The sequence below is a fragment of the Podarcis gaigeae genome, assembly GCF_964106915.1.
Source record: "Podarcis gaigeae genome assembly, chromosome: 9".
Lineage (NCBI taxonomy): Eukaryota > Metazoa > Chordata > Lepidosauria > Squamata > Lacertidae > Podarcis > Podarcis gaigeae.
Genome location: NC_139685.1, coordinates 30,157,737 through 30,172,554, shown reverse-complemented (window position 1 = coordinate 30,172,554; position 14,818 = coordinate 30,157,737). Strand labels below are relative to the sequence as shown.

The 14,818-nt window shown below is 40.8% G+C and overlaps 1 protein-coding gene and 1 long non-coding RNA gene across 2 annotated transcripts in view; both read left to right on the top strand.

Moving 5' to 3' along the window:
• Positions 1–14,818, top strand: part of WWC2 (WW and C2 domain containing 2) — a 111,895-nt gene that overhangs the window by 19,979 nt on the left and 77,098 nt on the right. The gene's annotated exons all lie outside the window — the stretch shown is intronic.
• LOC310852576 overlaps positions 1–14,818 on the top strand; it is a 33,423-nt gene that overhangs the window by 18,489 nt on the left and 116 nt on the right. The gene's annotated exons all lie outside the window — the stretch shown is intronic.

Sequence of the window (14,818 nt, the reverse complement as noted above, 5' to 3'; positions counted from 1 at the left end):
ACTGGGAAAATTTGGAGACATGATACATTTCACACCATGAAGTGCCTTTAGCTAATGATATTCTGCCCCTCCCCTCGTGATTCACCTGTTGGCAAGGGTAAAAGTACCCAAGTAGTAATATCAGACTCATTTAAGGTTCTCTTGCTATGCATTTTACATATACTTAGCAACATAGGCACAGAAAGATCAAGTTATGTCTATACTGGTATGAGCCTCACAATGTCTTCCAAACCATTTTGGGAATGGTATGTGTGAGAAATTCTCTTAGGATGTAGTTTTAGGTCATTACAGATGACCTATTTGACTAAAATGTGGGGGCGTTTGCATTTTTAAGCTCTTTAATACATACAGATGAATAATCCGGTCCAGAGTTAATAGTTGGGTGGGTTTCTTTTAAAAAAAAAACAAAAACGGTTGCATCCTAATAAGGATTGTATTGAAAGCATTTAGTCACAGTTGTGGACCTCTGCTATATGCAGACATGCATGGTATCTAGAAAGTGAAGTTGTTCAAAACTTTTAAAAACTGCTTTGATCAGTCAAGATCAGATATCCTGTTTGTAACTGATAACCATGAAGATGAATATCGCACTGTATCAGTGAAAGTGATGGTTGAGGCTTTTATATAATTATAAGAATTAGCAACAAATTTTATTCTTTAGAGAATTGTCCTGTTTTCCCTCACCTTAGGGTATTGGAGAAGTTGACGCTTATGCACTCTCTAATAGGATGCAGACTGCATCCAACAGAGCAGGGTCATGGTCAGTTAAGTCCAGTAGTTCGGTCAGGGTACATGCCACCAGAACTCAGCTAGGACAAGGGAAGGCAAAAGACAAATTCTCAGCACCCTGGAGAGCTCACATCAACCATTGCTGACTACGACTCACTCAAGAGACAGTTGTTGCCTCAGCAGCATGCTGAAGTCTTATGAACGCTGGCTGGCTTGAACCTCCTTTCCGCCTTCCCTCTGAGGAGCTGTCTTAAGAGCCATTGCCTTATTCTGTAACTGCTGGTTCCTACAACATGGAGGCAGTTAGGAATGAATTAGAGGGGTATCCTGAGCTGGAGAAAAAGGTAATGCCACACCCTCTGGCCTGGTATGAACTGGGAACAATGGGTTCCTGAGTGATGAAAAAATAGTCTTAAGAAGAGAAGTGCACTTGAAGAAGCACTTTGCACAGTAAGACGATGGTCCTAACCATGGGTAAATGTCTTATTTAAATCTGTGGGACTGACAGCTGCATAACTCTGCATGGGATTAGGGTCCAATTGCTTTATATTCTTTTTACTTTCACAGATTTTCTCCCCCCCCCCCCCCACTTTCTTTTACCATCACAAGTAATGTGAAAGTGCATGTTAAATATCTTGGAATAGCTCCCAGCATAATGGCCTCTTTATAATTCTGCTGCTTCAGAGTTTCCTCTGGAAAGCTCAAAGGTCACATCATTTGGTTTATAGTGCTGGAATGATCCCTGCACAGGGTATGGCTATCAGAAATTCCTAGCATTCCATTTGTCTAATATTTAGACCTTATATGCTCAAGCAGAGCAGAGTGCTTTATCAAATAATCAGGCAGTAAAACTGTCATGGCAAGAGCTAAAAGAAAGAAAGAAAGAAATGATGCTTAGCAAAATATTTTCCCCACTTTGAAGCAAGTGCTGTAGTTTAACATTAATCTTCTTTTGCGGTTTTGTAGCCTTAAAATGTTAGTTTGACTTTTGTGTGTCTGTATCTATTTAACTTTCAGCTATGTCAACTGGCTGAAATGTGTAGCAGAAAGTTATTGTAAAATTCAGGAAGGTGTTTTCTCAAGGGAAGATGATTATAGACAGAAGTTGAAATCTTTGAGACTCCTGTTTTCTTCTGAAAGCTTCCTTGCTTTCAGTAGCCAATATTTAACTCAGCTTGGCACCTACATAAGAGTCAAGATCGAAAGATCATTAGTGGCCTCCCTCTTTAAAATATATATTATTGAAATACAGTAGCATTGCTTAGTATTTTGAATCCGCTTCAGAGGATAAAGGAATCAACCCTTTTTTTAATTATACCATGTTTATGGGAAGTTTCCAACAAATGGGACCAGTTGTGAAGACGGTTGGGTCATTTAAAATAATGCATTTTACCAGGTTTTCCTTAATTCTCAGAGATGCAAGTTGTATGACGTCACCATAATTTATTTGGTATCCAGTATACAGGTTATTTACACACAGTGAGACATGCACCATGTTTGACTCCTATGCTGAGCTATTACAGAAGAAAAGTATGTTGCACATACACCATATATTTAAAGCACCCCCCCCCCGAAAAAAAAGAACAATGGGAGCTGTAGTTCACACAGCACAGGGCTACAGTTCTCAGTGCCCTTAACCCACTCCAGTTGTGGGGGGTTGCTTTTAAAAGTGTTTTAAATATGTGCTGCATTCATAGCCTTAAGCACATTTTTTTCCTGCAAACTGGAATTTTTGGAATGTGGACTTTTCATCTAGATGGGGATCTTAAAAATGTGGTAGTCCCAGCTAAAATGGGACAGTTGTAGGGTGAGTAAGTAAGTATACATTGGATTGCAGCCTGTTTCAGATTTTTGGTGTAATTTGGGCATCTATCCTAATTATCATAGCTTCCAACCCTGTGTGTACATCTGAATCTGTTCCACTGAAATGAGCTGTAACTGCATGAATATATTTTAAAAGTTGTGTTGTGATTGCAGACTTGTTTCTGATCCAGGATGAGAGTGCAAAAAGGATAGTGGTATCCTTATAACAGAATTTGTACTGTGCCAAAAGTAATTATTTTCTTTATTATTATTTTTTGTCTTTTCATTTTCAGTAAGATTTGCTTTACTTCCATCTTGTGAATCACAAATTCTTTCTGTAATATTTGTCAGGAAAGTATCCCCTCCTTATGTTTATGTTCACCAATCAAAGGGGGTGGTGGTAAATGCTCCTTTATTGTCTGTTAGCGGAAGCCATACATGGAGTTAGTTCCCTGCAAGGGTGGGGTGAAGCAATATGATGTGTAAACTATTGTTGTTTTTAAGGAATAACCTTCTTTTCCCATGTGAAAGGCTTTGTTTGAAATACCTTGCTGCATAATGAATTATTATATTTACTTAGTAGCCAATTCTATAAGGTTGGGGAAAGGCATTAATGATACCCCCATCCTGACATGCATAGTTAACCTTAAAATGAAATTATAGAGTTCCTCCCCCCCTTTTTCTTTTTTTACTGGCAAAGGATGATTTCTGAAATTAAGCAAGAATAGTAGCAAAGAATATTTTCATTAATGAGGTTGAAATACTTTGTCTTGACTGAGTGTCCTCCTTGTAAATTGGTCCATTGGGGCCAATTTGCTGCAAAATGTTTTGATCAATTGGGTCACATTTTTCTTATTAGGTCTTAAACATTATTCTGATGTTAATCAGAACTGTCCTCCATGGTTTATAAACTGTGAATAGGGATCTCATGCCCCACGTCTCTTTGCCTTCTTACCTGACCCCTGCAATTCCAGCCAGACACCTATTAATTTGCTTGCCTTCTTGTTCTCTGTCCCCAATTGCATGTTACTTGACAATGTTAGCTGGGTATGTGGTTAAGGAAGAATTTCAGTAGGAGGTAAAAGCAGAACTGCAAAATAAGACACGTCTCATTTTTCCCCCTGTCCCTCATATCAAGCCTCCCTTTATGAATTGATTTTGTGAAGGTTCCAACCAAGTTTGCAATGATGGAAAAGTTGAGAAAGGAGCACATATCCGTGAACAAGCACATGGCAGAATTATTAAACATTTATTTATTACCAGTTATTAGTGATATGCTTACTGCCTAGAGAACAGATAGTGTACAAGAGATGTACAAAGACATTAATATTCTTTATGGAACTCAGGGGAAGTGTACATTTATTTTAATTCAGAAGAATTGATAAACCGTTTAATCAAAGAATTTCTAAGTGATTTGAAAAATATATCAATATACAATCCACATACAGTGTACTGTGCCCAGGGAATCCTGTTATCACTGCTGCTGTGAAGAGTCATTTTTAATGTATATAAGCTCTACTTATAAGTTATTGTACTTCTGCATTCCATTGCCATTTAATTCTAACCTTTGCATCCCCTGCTTTACACCCATTTGTATATATACCTGACAGGTGAGAATCATACTTGCTGCTTCTGATGAGGTGTGAGCTCATCCAAAACTCCATATTAAAGTGCCTTAGTCTTTAAGGTGATCCCACCCCCAACCTGAAAGTACATAGGCTCCCCTGTGCTCTTGGCAAGGAACTATATTGGCACCTCTGAAACCAGGAGAGACCATGGACTAGAAAGTCAAAAAGTTTGCTTTTTGTCACCTTTTGCAATCTGCCAGTGATTTCCTCCACTGCTGCTGGGGTCAGGTCTGTTCTGCTGTGCCTTCCCTGTCCTCCATCTGTCTGCTTCTTTTCCCACCTTTCCTTTTCTTTCCTTCCCTTTTCCTCTTCCTGCAACTATCACCTGCTTTTTTCACCTTTCTTCCCTCCAAGCCCTGCTGGGTGCTCTGCTCACACTTCTGATAGTGCCATTCACCGATTGGGAAGGGGCTTCCACAGGGCTGCTGCAACAACCCATGCCAGCAACCGGATTCCTCCTCTGGGGTGTCCAGAGGAGCCTATGTGCTTCCCATGGTTCCCAGAGCAACCGAGGAGCAGCCCAAGGAGTGCGCAGGTGGGCAGGCGGCTCCTAGCCACTCTGAGCCAGAGTGGAGAGGCATGATTTTTGCACCCGCTTGTGCCCTTGGTGGGGGCAACCTAACCAACCCCTAGGAACGCCCATGTCCCCAGTGTTCCCAGGTATGCCAACTCTACCATCACATTCCTGTGTTCAGCAGGGTCTGAAAGGGGATTTGAAGCATATTTGGATGAATGCCCTTACAGGTCTCCTCATGAGCAAGACACATACACACGTGCACCCCCCCTCACCCACCATATGTGGAGGCATCTAAGCACACCCAGCCAAATACCTTTGTGTTCAGTCTCATTGCCTGAAGAGGATTACCTAGTTAGCACAGGTGGTATGCTATGCAAGAATACAGTATTGTGAAATATGAAATTCTTATCCCCTTTATCTTTATGCTGCCTGGCATTGTAATTCTGTTCAATCTCCCATCATCGCTGTTCGTTTGTCATGCTGGCTGGGAGCTCAGAGGAGTTACAGCAATGCCCGGTGGGCCACAGGTTGGCCACACCTGAATTCTGCATATATATTTTTTAATAATATTTTTTATTGAGTTTGTAAAGTACAGAAAAAAGAATAAAGAGCATATTATAAGAGTAAAGTAAAAAAGTTACAAATTTTCTTGTTCTTTTTTCCAAATCTACTGGACTTCCCCACATCCTCCCAACCCTGCATTCTCTGTGATACATAACATCAGCAATTTGTTAACTTATTTCATTACTTGTGTATCCTTCGTTTTATCATGTTACCCAATTTCAAATGTGTTATAACCCAAATCGTGTACATTTTCATTTAAACACAATAAAGTTATTTCATTATTCTATCTCAAACTTCTTGTGCCTTAATTTCCATTTCTTTAGTTTAACATTACTGAAGCTAGAGTTTCCTAAAAGGTGCATTTTTTAACATTCATACAGCTTATAGTGTTTTTCCAGATAGTCCTTAAATTTTTTCCAGTCCTCCTCGATTGTTTCTTCTCCCAAGTCTCGGATTCTGCCAGTCATTTCGGCCAGTTCCATATAGTCCATCAACTGCGTGTGCCATTCCTCCAGTGTGGGTAAATCTTGTGTCTTCCAATGCTTTGCAATCAGGATCCTTGCTGCTGTAGTAGCGTACATAAAAAAAGTTCTGTCCTTCTTAAGCACTCTCTGGTCCACCATGCCCAGGAGGAAGGCCTCTGGTTTCTTAGGTAAGGTAAATCTAAGTACCTTTTTTAGTTCATTATGAATCATCTCCCAAAAGGCCTTCACTTTCGGGCAGGTCCACCAGAGGTGAAAGAATGTCCCTTCCGCCTCTTTACATTTCCAACATTTATTATCAGACAGGTGATATATCTTAGCAAGCTTGACTGGGGTCATGTACCACCGGTATATCATTTTCATAATGTTTTCCTTCAAGGCACTACATGCCGTAAATTTCATTCCGGTGTTCCATAACCTTTCCCAGTCTTCAAACATAATGTTATGCCCCAAATCCTGCGCCCACCTTATCATGGCGGATTTGACTGTCTCATCCTGAGTATTCCATTTAAGCAGCAGGTTATACATTCTCGAAAGTAGTTTACTTTTTGGTTCTAACAGTTCTGTCTCTAGTTTCGATTTTTCCACCTGGAATCCAACCTTCTTGTCTACTTTAAAAACCTCTTGAATTTGTGCATAATGCAACCAATCTCGCACCTTGTTTTTTAATTTTTCCAAGCTCTGCAACCTCCAATTGTCTCCAATCTTTTCAATTATTTCCCCATATTTAGGCCAATTGGCCTCCATGTTAGGTCTCTTACGTGCCTTGGCCTCCACCGGTGAGAGCCACCTCGGAGTCTTACTCTCCAATAAGTCTTTATATTTTGTCCAGACCATTAAAATTGCTCTCCTAACAATGTGGTTTTTAAACAATTTGTGCACTTTAACCTTGTCATACCACAAATATGCATGCCGCCCAAAAGCATTGTCAAACCCTTCCAGATCTAGGACATCAGTGTTTTCCAGTAAGATCCAATCTTTCAACCAGCAGAAGGCTGCGGATTCATAATATAACCTTGAATTCTGCATTTTGTTAAACATTGACCAGTTAGGAGACCTCTGAATCTGTGAGACAGTGAATTCAGGTGATGCCTAATCCTTGCTTGTCCCCATATACTTGTCCTCAGTACAAGGAGTTTTGATTTCTTCTGTCATGGCTAATTACCATTAATATGGAAAATTTGTGGAGCACAGGTCGTCTTCTTTTTGGAAGTCATTTAAATCAGTGGCTGTCGTTGCACCTTGTGGCGGTGAATCCCGTAAGATAATTATATATTATGTGATGACTTTTGTCAGTCCTGAACCAAATCGGTTTCACTGGGTGATCTGCCAGGCTAGTGATATATAAAAAGAGTGGAAAGCAAGAGCTGCCAGCCCCTGCACCTTGCATCCTGACACGGGTACTGGAAAGTTGTAACCCCATAATTTCCACTTAAAATGTCCTGAAACGCTTGTTTTGCTGGATGTTCTTTAGGAGGAAAAATTTCCCTAATGACTTCTTTCCTTTTTTGAGCACTTGAACCCAGCTGTTCTGTAGCACCCATTCTATTGTAGAGTGGTCCCTTGGTTGTCGAACGTAATCCATTCTGGAAGACCATTCAACTTCTGAAACATTGGACAACTGAGGCACAATGAGCAGGCGGCACATTCCATTCAGAAAAATGGAGAAACATGCCTCGGAAGCCGTTTGACTTCCAAGGCACATTCGAAAACGGAAGCATTCACGTCCAGGTTTTCAGCGTTTGGCTTCTGAATCATTCAGCTTCCGAGACGCTCGAAAACCGAGTTTCCACTGTATCTTGCTCTGATTATGATGTCTTAAGAAAATAACTTAATTTCATAAAAGAGACAGCTATACCAGAGCTGATCTAAAATTTCGTATTGAGAAGCGTATACCGAGATGAGTACTGCAACCCCAGACCGTCTAGCGGTCAGGGGTCCTTTTACCTTTGCTTTTACCTTTACTCACCAGCCTATGTTTTCATGTTTGTTTTTATTTTTACATTACAGCCTGTTCAAACCCACGTGGGTTTTGTGATCTGAGGGCAACTGGGCATTAGATGATTGTTAATTTCACATTCTTCCTCATTTGTTCTTCCCAATTAATGGGGCCAGACCTCAACCAAATAGACTTTTATCCTGCTTGGGCTATTAGCCATGCTGTTCTCTGACCTGTTTGGACTATCAGGCATGCTGTTCTTTGACCTCCTAACTGCGGTAATAATTGGGAACAAAGGAAGGATTTAACATTTTAGAGCTCCCTTGTGCAAAACAAGGTGAGGAAATGGCTGAAGCTGATCATACGTTCCTTCTCGGAGTGTTCATCCTAATTAAAGTTGCTTCACACTGTTACAGGGAACCCTAGGAGGTAAAACAAAACTGCATTACCACCACTTGCTTTCATTCGGAAGACTTTTGAATGTCAGAAAAGCTGCTCTGCAATCTTATTACACAATCTTTATCTAACCGCCTCCATAAAGGAGACTATTCTGAAATGAATCAAATGCCAGTTAGGTGGTCTTGAGCTCTTATTTTTTGTCACTGGCTATTTTCCTGAGATAATGATATTTATTTGCTCAGTTTATTTCATTCCCATAACCCCTCCATGTTGCCACCTTATTTGTTTATTTCTTAATCCCATCAGTTAACACAACACAGAATAACATGGACAAAAAGGCAGGGCCTTGCAATTTGTGTTTCAGCGGAGTCAGAGGAACAGAACATAAGCCCAGGAAGCTAGCATAGGCCCAATATAGATGACCAGCAGTGGCAGACCTTGGTCTTCCACATTTAAGCAATGCCTTTTGAGAAGCCGGAATTCAGAGAGCCCCCCCCCCCCGCCTTCCATTCTGTGCATATGTGACATCATAGTTACGACGCCCTGCAGTGCCCGCCACCTGGGCTCGGCGCCCAGTGCAGGAGAACTAGTCATCTGCCCTAAATCCTCTGTGACCAGCATACCAAATGGTAAGGTTTTCTGCCACAAATTCTGTTGTGTGGTAAAGGTTGGGGGTCTTAAGTGGTAAGACTCCACATTAGTCACTTTATAAGTTGATGGTCTGTACAGTGGTACCTCGGGTTACATATGCTTCAGGTTACATACGCTTCTGGTTACAGACTCCGCTAATCCAGAAATATTGCTTCAGGTTAAGAACTTTGCTTCAGGATGAGAACAGAAATTGTGCTCCGGCGGCGCAGCAGCAGCAGGAGGCCCCATTATCTAAAGTGGTGCTTCAGGTTAAGAACAGTTGCAGGTTAAGTACGGACCTCCGGAACGAATTAAGTACTTAACCCAAGGTACCACTGTATACTGATTCTGTGGCGGGTAGAAAAGGGTATTTGTCTGAGCTGGAGAACCTCACAGCTAGAGTTGTCTTTTAATGAAAACCTTGTCTCCCCTGATTTCCCTTTATGTTTTGTAGATTTTAAGTTTTTAAGATTTCTATTCCAAGTGTTCATGTATTTTTAAAAGGTCTAAATATTTGTAGTTATCAGAAGAACTTAATGTTTGACAAGGAGCAGGATTTAAGTAGCAGGGGTGGGTTGGGCAAGAGTTGGGCTCAAGCTATTTCACAGATTGGCACTTGCCCAAGCCATCTAGTTCATAGGTGACGAAGGATTTTCCAGATTCATGTTGAGCATGCTTTTCATTGCTCCTGTAAGTCTAAGTGGAGTTGGCCTATTAATGTTTATCCTTCTCTGTTGTTATGGTGTGAAATAAATGGGACATGGGAAAGTGCTGTGAGCCTCTGAGAAATATGAGGCACTGCTTTGGTTTTTGGAAGGATAGGCATGAAGGCTAGTGATATGTAAGGAATAAGAAGCTCGAGTTTGCCATTATGAAAGGCAAGAGAACCATTCAGATAGGTTCCTGAGACAGCTCCCAAAGTTGGAGGGGCCAGTGATTCCCTGTGCTGCTGCTTACAGTGACCCAGATTCATTAATGGTTAGGTTTGTTTCTCCTAGACTAATCCTAAAGACTTGGTGCAAACTAGCCCCTGTATATTTTATTATCCTTCTCCATGCCCTTTCAACCAAATGGTGAGTGGGAGTCTCTCTTGGAGATGAGCACCACTTTTCCCCCTCTTGGGTGTACCAGCTACAGTGGTACCTCTGGTTAAGAATTTAATTCATTCTGGAGGTCCGTTCTTAACCTGAAACTGTTCTTAACCTGAGGTACCACTTTAGGTAATGGAGCCTCCCACTGCTGCTGCGCCGCTGCTGTGCGATTTCTGTTCTCATCCTGAAGCAAAGTTCTTAACCCAAGGTACTATTTCTGGGTTAGCGGAGTCTGTAACCTGAAACGTCTGTATCCTGAAGTGCCTGTAACCCGAGGTACCACTGTACTTGCCTTCCTCCTTCAGAGCACATGTCTTTGTCAGGCTAGTTATTGTAATTGTTATTTGAGTGTTCAACCGACAGTATAGGAAGTCCTACTATTAGATTTTAAAGGTTCACAGCTCGTGGTACACTCGTGTGTGGCAGATGAACACACAATAAAAGTAAACCACATTTTTAATTTTTCCTTAATCTGTGTTTTGGGCTTTTTCACAGCCTGGAGTTGTAGGAGATAAGTGATTCTGGCAAGGGGCCTTAAGAGCTTAATTTGCGTATGGGAGAGTGATGAGGAATAAAAGAGAAAGACAAGATTTACTAGAAAATAAGTTTATTACGTTATGTTACAGACCATGCAGATTTCCACTAGAGAGGCTATTTTAAGCAGGGGCTTTTAGGGCAATATGCGAATAATTGGGTTGCTGTTTCCCTTTGGACCTTCATGTTTTCTGAGAAGAAATCTCAAGCTGGAGAGACAGGCATACTTTCTCCCTCGTTCCCCTTCTACACAGGAAAAGTATCAAACAAGCTGAACTGTAGTGCATGCGTTTGAACATGGGATCTTTCTGTCTGTGTAGTCTATCCCCAGCTGAAAAGGGAGATGGATTGTGTGGTCAGAGGGGTCTGCATCCAAATCAGTGTGATGCACTATGGTTCACTTGTTTTCCCCCTGCATGGTGAAGGGGCAGGACTGGGAGCTTGAGACTCTTAACTGGGTTGAGATTTCTCCCTGGAAAGTAACACATGAACAGGAAATTTTGTCTGTTTTTGTTACATTTCCCTTTTATGACTTGCCTCTAGTTACCTTAGCTCTCTGATGTCAAAAAACAGATAACCATTGAAATAATAAATTGTGCCCAAAGGCAATTTACACTCAATATTTTCTGGATGCTTAAACTCTACTTCCTACACAGAGCAAAACAAAATTGAAATTCCAATAGTACGCTGTGGCCTGTGGATAGAATACTTGAACTTTTGCTTCTTGTCTCCATAATGTGCAATCTTTCATATCACTTGACAGTGTGCTTTTGTAACTAAAATTCCTCCACCATTAGCAAAAACACCTTCTAAAGGCAATTACTTAGACTATCTTGCCACCCTTGTATCCTTTTTGTAGTAGAGCAATGTACAGGACTGCATATACTCTGCACCTGTCAAAAATTCTGCACCATTGTAGCTCAAGAGAAACTGTTACACAACCACAATGTTCATTCACTGCTAATATGTAAATTCTGTCATATATCTTGGGTGGTGCTTGCTTGAGGCTCCTACACTATGTAGGTAGTAATTAAATAAGCACTATAAACTTTGCAGAAGCAGAAAATCTAAATAAATAAGATCTGTTTGCAAGAGTTTAGACTTTTTACAAGATAAGTAGAATAAACATTGCAGACTAAGTTTCACAGCTGAGGTTCTAAAATGCAGTAATAGAAATTCTTTTATTTGGGAAATTTGTCTGATCTAACACAGATATAAGTGGGGCCCTTGTGTGCATTTGTTACCTGAGCCCAGTGCTGGAGTGTATTCTGCTGGTGCCCAGGACATGCATGCATGTGCCAGGGGTGGGTGGGAGAGCATGGAGGATGAACGGAGACTGCTGTGCCAGCCCAGTCGGCACTGCTGATGTGATGCCAGCCCCAAGCAGCTGTGAGAGGCTGGGATGATCCCAGACTCGCAAAGTGGTCGGGGACGGCAGTGTGAGAAGGACGCAACAGCCATACAGTGGTACCTCGGGTTAAGTACTTAATTCGTTCTGGAGGTCCATTCTTAACCTGAAACTGTTCTTAACCTGAAGCACCACTTTAGCTAATGGGGCCTCCTGCTGCTGCTGCGCCACCGGAGCACGATTTCTCTTCTCATCCTGAAGCAAAGTTCTTAACCCAAGGTACTATTTCTGGGTTAGCGGAGTCTGTAACCTGAAGCGTATGTAACCTGAAGCGTATGTAACCCGAGGTACCACTGTACATTGCAGGATTGAACTGTACTGCAGGTTTGTTGTATATTACCCTCTTAGCCCAATCTGCTGCATGAAGACAAAGGCCATGGATAATATTGCATTATTGGGGGGGGGGAGGGCAATAATTTCCATCGGAATTGTAGGAGAGAAAGGTTTAAAACTTACCTCTCACTGTAATCCCCCTTGTGCTGCTCAGCTGACTGGGGAATAGCTGAGAGTATTGAAAAGAGGGTTGGACTGCAGAAAAAGTTAATCTTTATCTGGAGTCCTCGTTCTTCCTGCTGCTTGGCTGATCAGTTGGAGGGAATGTTGGAGGCCATGTCGGATTAGGCAGTGGGCCAGAAGCCACCTGAAGAGCACAGATTGCACCCTTCTGAACAAGAAACGGAAAACAAAAATGTTTCTTGGCGTTTATACATAGTGACACGAGAATATACAGTTTGCCCAGAGAATGTACAAGATTCAGCAAATACATAGTATTTGCGTCCCCCAAAGTGCTGAGTATTCTGCATAATTGCTGAAGAATGTATAAAATTCATTCAATATATGCCCATTTCCCAAGGCTTGTTGAAGATTATGTATATTGACCAGGAAATGTGAAATACCCTCTTTATGGAATAATTATGTGCACAGTCTCGATGAGACCTTGCAAAGTGCACACGGTGTCTAGTTGTTCAGCATATCAACCATTCAGTTTACATTCCCATTAAAGTATGTGTGTGTGTGAATGATAAAGAGGTATAAGGGAAGGGAAGAATCTTGGATTTCTCCATTTATTTCAACAGGCAAATCTTGCTTCTGTCTCAAAAATAGCTTCTTGATCTGAACCAGACAATGAGATGGCTCTCTCAGACTTTTGTATATCTGTGTCTCCCTTCATCCAGCCTCCTTTCCAGGGTCCTCGTCCTGTGCCCCCTGAGCATGCTCTGTCCTCATTTAACATTTGGGGGGATTCTTCCCTTTTAGGGGTGTTTTTTCTTTTAAAAAATTGCACTTCTGAATACCTTGGGTTTACTCATGGACCACTATGCATTGATGGTGCTGTTTTGGCTGCATAAGCATGAGTTGAAGGGGGAATTATTAAATTAACAACTGAACTTGATTTTATTGGCTTTGCTTTTAGGCAAGATATACTAGGATTTATAGGAGTCTAAATATGCATCCTATATTTGCTTACTCCAAAACATCCTGCAACTCCCAGTGGGACTTATTCCCAGGTAAATATGCATAGAAGTGCAACCTACATCTGCACTCCTAAACCTAATTACTGCACTTGGAAGTATGATCCACTGAAGTTACTTCTGAATTGGTATAATGAAGATTTCCCCTTCTGAATAAGAACAAATTCAGTTTATTCCAGAATGCCTCTGGCAGCTTCCTAGCAGAATATGAAACTGCTGCTTTTCCCCTGGTACCTGGGACTTAAATCCTAAAGGTTTCTTTTAACTACCATGTATAATCACACCACTGGTAGAGATATCCTATTTATAGCTGAATTCCACAAGTCTTACTTCTGTCATGTTGCAATACTAAGGTTTGGATTTCAAAAACTGGAATTTAATTTTGTTTTTTGTAAGAGCTGGCAACCCACAACTTGACATAATTCTAGCAGTTTGTAATATTCCTTAAACATCTGAGACATAAAGAATGTTTCTTAGGTACTTAGAACCAAGCAAGTTTGTAAGAAGGTTTGCAGAATCAGAACTATTGTTTTTGCTAGCATACGTTAAAAAAATGCTTCTGAGATCATTTGAGTTTATTTATATGGATACTAAACTTCATAGTGGCCTTTTAGGATTAGGCTCAGGCTTGCTCATGAATCTCAAGTATGCAATCCAACTTCTGTTTCTGTCCCAACCTTCATGCAGTGATTGATCCAAAACAAGCATGTTACTTATTAATTGGGACTGCTAAATTAGTTCCCTTCTGCAAGATCTGATAATGAGCACTACCCAAGTGTATAAAAAATAGAGCTGGGACAGATTGCATGTTGAATACTTCATAAAGTTGGTCAAAGACATGAATTCTTTTACAGCTTCTCTGTCAAGAATTGGTTATATATTAAGTTGTGATGTAGCTCTCTCTTTTTAGAGGATATGTGCATATAGCCTCTGGTTAATGATTTCTTACATTGGAAATACTTATTTTTTCCTTGGCAATTGAACATTATCGATTGGCTTCCCCACTTTTGGCTTACTTAATCAGCTCTGCACTATTTTTTTAATCTAAAAGCCACTTCATACAGCATAAAGTGGAAGGCACTTGTATTTAGAAATTAAGAGACTCCTGCATCTGTGTAGATTGTAATATGTGATGGTCCCACATTTATGCATATTGGACGCTGGCTGCCAGAGGGGGCTGGTGCACTAGGGCTACTGCGGCACATCCTAAGGAGAATGGTCAATAATTTTTTTTTAAATCCCTCCAAAGCCACAGATTTTTTTAAATACTTCTATTAGAACTCACAGAAGCTCCACAAACATTTCTGCCAATCAGATCTCTGCAGCATTCAACCAATCCTAATAAAAATGTATAGCTCTCAATCACCTGACATCACCATGATTTCTTACATTGGAAATACTTATTTTTTCCTTGGCAATTGAACATTATCGATTGGCTTCCCCACTTTTGGCTTACTTAATCAGCTCTGCACTATTTTTTTAATCTAAAAGCCACTTCATACAGCATAAAGTGGAAGGCACTTGTATTTAGAAATTAAGAGACTCCTGCATCTGTGTAGATTGACATCACCATGATGTCAGATGACCATTTTTCCTCTCTTTTTTGGAATAATTTTTATTAA